The sequence below is a fragment of the Halyomorpha halys genome, unplaced genomic scaffold (genome assembly GCF_000696795.3).
Source record: "Halyomorpha halys isolate HHAL.00 unplaced genomic scaffold, Hhal_1.1 Scaffold553.1, whole genome shotgun sequence".
Taxonomy (NCBI): Eukaryota; Metazoa; Arthropoda; class Insecta; order Hemiptera; family Pentatomidae; genus Halyomorpha; species Halyomorpha halys.
In genome coordinates, this window is record NW_027104888.1 from 270,700 (window position 1) to 275,860 (window position 5,161).

The following is a 5,161-nucleotide window of genomic DNA, read 5'->3' on the forward strand; positions in this document are numbered from 1 at the left end:
TATTTTATATCTTTTTGCATTCAAATGTAAGTTAATCTTTCAAGGTGGATGCAACCTTTATCTCATTCTTTGGATTTTCGTCATTCACAAAGATGGGCCCTGTTTTGTTTATTATTTAAATTTTTGCCTAGCCTTTATTTTATTCTTATTTCTCTTATTTTCGTCTTTTAGTCTGTGTTTTTATTTTATATACTTTTTTTGGTGTCAAGGGACTGCGGAGAAGTTTCCTTCGCGGGAGGAAAGAGGAGTTTTCCCCACCTTCCACAACAACAATAACAGAGAAGTCACTGCCTTAAACAAGGATGGAAGGCGCAGAAACCAGTAATAAGGGTGTAACTGCCAAGGTAACGCTAGAAGAAGCAAAGGAGGAAAGGGCTCGCCCATCTCATAAAGTCCCCATAAGAGAAGAACAGCCATAAGAGTCTATTGAAAGAGGGGCCTGATCAAATGAGTATACTCCCAATAGCGAAACAGAAAATCAAAGAGGACAAAGACTTCCTCAGAAATGCCCGGAGGACAAATGGCTGGTGAAGGGATAGTTCCCCCAATCATGTCCTACCGTAAGGCTATCGAAGGAATAAGGGTAGGTATGTTTTCAGAAAACCACCCCGAGGATGGATTCAGTGAGGAACAATTTAAGAGTATCCAACTGGAAATAACCAACCTCAAACTGAATGGAGAGCCTGGGCGACTATGGGACTAACTGGAATTATGGATGGTTCCAATTAACCTGTATACCGTGATAAAGAGAAAAATTGAAGGCTCTTAAAGAGGAAGATCTGCCTAGGAAGAAGCCGGGCTATAGTTTACCTCCTCCTAGTAAAATATTCAGAGAAAGAGATCCTCAAAATAATTCACAACCAGAATCTTAATCTGAAGGCGAACACATGTAGGGTGTTCAACAGGGAGGATTTCCCTAAAGGTATTCAGATAGTTGTAGGATTGGAAAAAGAGCAACTGAAGCCCCTCACAGAACAACAGATATACTTTGGTGTAAGAGAGGTATTCTTCTGGGTCCCTGGTCGTCGGACGGGCGGACTAGGGTGCCGGGAAGGGCCTACGAGAGCTAGGTCAGAACCCAAACCTCTTCTGACTGGGGTAGCAGAAAGTAGAAGCCCACTGTTAAGAGAGAATAAGGCCAAAAAGCCCACCCCAAAAGAACCTTCCCTATTGAAAAGAAGACCCAGAGAATCTGGTATGTGAAATAAGCCTCTGGTTAGGAAATAATATGAAAAAAAATGGAATATATTAAAATAATACAGGTTTAAAACTTACATCATTCTAAAGGCGCATCGGCCCTAGTAGCATATAAATTCACCAACGATAAAATAGATATAGGGTTGCTTCAGGAACCTTGGAATATAAGAGGTAAGATTAAAGGACTCTCAACAAAGGTAAGTCAGCTCATCTATTTTAGAGACACAGATAGACCAAGAGCGGCTATTATGATAAATAATAACATTAATTATTTTGTGGTTTCAGAGTGCGTATCACAAGACCTGGTTACAGTAGTTACAGAGGTACCAGTGAAAACAGGAAAGAAAAGACTGGTTTTCGCCTCGGCCTACTTCCCAGGTGATCAAGAAGAAGTTCTAACACACAAAAGGGGTGAAGAACTCTTGGAATATTTAATATAAAATAATATAGATATTGGTAATAAAGGAAATAAACCTACCTTTATGACAAGGAATAGACAAGAGATTCTTGATTTAACCTTGGTCAAACCTTGCATAAAGGATAGTGTTAAAGACTGGCATGTCTCCTAGAAAATCTCATTGTCTGATCATCAACGGATCAGATTTAATGTGGAGATTGGTAGGAGAAAAATAAAAAATATAAGAGTACCTAGACTCATAAACTAGAAACTATATGTGGAATTATTAACCTCAGAACTAGGGATTGAAACTTACCCAATAGAAACAATTAAATCTCTTGAAAGGGCAGCAATTGAAGTGCATAATGCAGTCCATAGTTCCTATGAGGAAAGCTGCCCCATAAAGAAAAGAGAGACAAAATGGGATGTACCATGGTGGAACAAAATACTAGAAAATCTTAGGAGAAGAACGAGAAAACTCTTCAATAGAGCAAAAGGGCAAGGGAGGTGGGAGGAGTACTGACAAGCCCTTACTGAATATAACAAAGAAATTATAAAATCAAAGAGACAGTCTTGGAGGAAGTTTTGTGAAGGGATAGAGGATTCATCCTTAGTTGCCCGAATACATAAGGTCCTTCAAAGAGACCGAGACAATGGTCCTGTCTCTATCTGTAGATTAGATTCAACTTATACAAATAACCAAGAGGAAACACTGAAGAGGTTATTAAAAACTCCTCAATGCACCTTTGTAAATGAAGAGGTTGGAGCTAAAAGGGAAAGGAAATACCCATGGCCAAACACAAGAGTCCAGAAAGAGGTAAACAAAATATTCACCACAGACAGAATAACTTGGGCAATAAGCACCTTTAAACCATTTAAAGCGTCTGAGAGAATGGAATAATTCCTGCCGATCTGATACAAGGGAAAGGAAAGCTTGTTAAAGCACTGGGTAGAATATTCAGATAAAGTTATGCAATGGGGTATAACCCAAAACTATGGAGAGAGACTAAAGTATTTTTATCCCAAAAATTGGCAAGCCTAGGATGGAAGCAAGGATGACCCAAAGGCCTATAGATCAATAAGTCTCTCTTCAGTAATATTAAAAACAATGGAAAAGGTAACGGATGTATACATAAGGGGTTTAATAGTTCGGAATTCCCCACTGCATCCATATCAGTTTGCCTATCAAGCGGGAAAATCAAAAATTTGAGCGCTAAATTGTCTTGTTAAAAAGATAAAAAAAGAATTCTCTAGATAATAAAGAAATAGCACTGTGTGGATTCATGGATATAGATGGTGCATTTGATAATACCTCACATGAAACAATACGTAAGACTAACAAGAGGAAAGGAGCTAGTGAAGCAACTGTCTCTTGGATAAATGAAATGCTAATAAACAGAAGCTTTATAGCAAAGGTGGGAGAAACAGAGTTGAAGATAAAAACAGCTAAAGGATGTCCACAGGGCGGAGATTTTTCTCCCCTTTTGTGGACTATGGTGGTAGACTGTCTCCTATATAAACTAACAAACGGAGGATTTGAAACTATAGGTTACGCAGATGATCTGGCAATAATAATAAGAGGCAAGCATGAAGCAACTTTGATAGAGCGCATGCAAATAGCCTTGAAGGCTACTTGGAATTGTTGCCAAGAACCAGGATTGAGCATAAATCCAAAAAAAAACACCATTGTACCCTTTACGAGGAAGAGGATTCTTAATATGGAATATTGCAAACTGGGAGGAGTACAGATCAATACCACTAAAGAGGCGAAGTACGAAGGAGTAATCCTAGATCAGAAACTCAAGTGGAATTCCCATATAAACAGAGTAATAGAAAAAAAAACTAGAGCTTCCCTATGGACGTGTAAAAGTTTATTTGAAAAAAAAAAATGTGGAATCAAACCCAAAATGGTGGAATAGTTATACACAAGGGTTGTAAGATCTTTGATAACGTACGCATCGGCAATTTGGTGGACAAAAACAGAGGAAAAATCTTACAAATAAAACTTGAAAAGGTACAAAGAATGGGGTCTCTAGGTGTAACAGGAGGAATCAGAAAATGCTCCACAACGGCTATGGAGGCAATTCTGAACTTAACTCCACTTCACATCTTGGTACAAAAAGAAGCCATAATGAGTGCCTTAAGCAATAGAACGTGACTGGAATTATAAACCAGGAAAGTATCAAGGACACTTAAAGATCCGAAATAAGATTAAGGGTAAGGAATAGATGATTTTACTAAATGACCATTTACCCAAAAGACTTAATTAAAAAAAAAATTCAAAGTATATATTCCAGACAAAGAGATGTGAACTAAATGAGGCCCTTAATTTGAAAAGGGCGCATAGGTTTGGATTAGTTAAGGAAGGAAAAGCAGGGCCTGGGGTTGTAGGACCAAAGTGGAAAAGAACCCTAGCAATGAGAATATACCCAACTGTCTTCCAAACTGAAATACACGCAATAGAAATAGCGGCATTAGAAAACATTAAAAACAATCCCAAAGGAAATAACTTATATATAATATTAGACAGCCAGGATGCTTTAAAGGCAATAATGTCCTATACTATAAAGTCAGGTCTAGTCTGAAGTTGTCTGGGAAGACTAAAGGAATTAGCCAGAGGTAATAAACTGATCTTGATGTGGACCCCAGAACATGAGGGGATTGAAGTAAACAAGATGGTAAGTACCTTAACTAGGAAGGGATCAGAAATTATGTTTATTGGACTGAGCCATATTGTAACATATCTGGAAGTGCAATCAGGAAGGTGGTTGAATCATGGGAACATAAAGGAGACCCCTGGGAACTGGTCACCGAAACCAGACATGAAGAAATCCAAGCTCTTTATTGAAATATCAGAGGAAAAGGCAAAATTTTACCTTAACCTTACTAGAAATAAACTGAGGACGATAACAGGACTTCCCACGGGCCACTGCGCCATAAAATATCATCTTAAGAAGATGAGGCTGGTGGAGGATTCCACCTGTCGTCTATGTATGGAAGACGAAGAAAAGGCACAGCACATTCTGTGTGAATGAAAAGCCTTTGACTACAGCATTTGGGACAGGACAGAATGGTACCTGAAGACCTTTCTAGAACAAACTCAAAAGAATTGTTGAGCTTCATAAGCATAGGATTCATTTGGGATTTTTAGTGGAAAGAGGGGTAACTCACAAAAGATCCAATTGGGTCGAAGTGAGGAAGGGATTCCCGACCCTCAGTGTAATAATAATAATATACTTTTTCATTTGTTATAATTCCTTCTTCCACATTGTCTAATACCTTTTGGAATTCTTGTTTATTTCTGCTTTTCACAGAACATCTTATTTTTATTTTCATTAATTTACTCAGTTTATTTTTATATAAAAATTCACATATTTCCATCATTCTTAACGATACCTTAGTTTACTTTTATTTCATGTTCTCTATTTTGTTACTTTGTGACATTATTTTAGTCGTTTGTATCTTTTTCAGTCCTGATGAATCCCTGTGGGGCGAAGCGTTGGCTCACAATGAATATATATTTTTTTAATTTGAACTTTTCTCAGCTCACCCGGGCCATATTTCTTT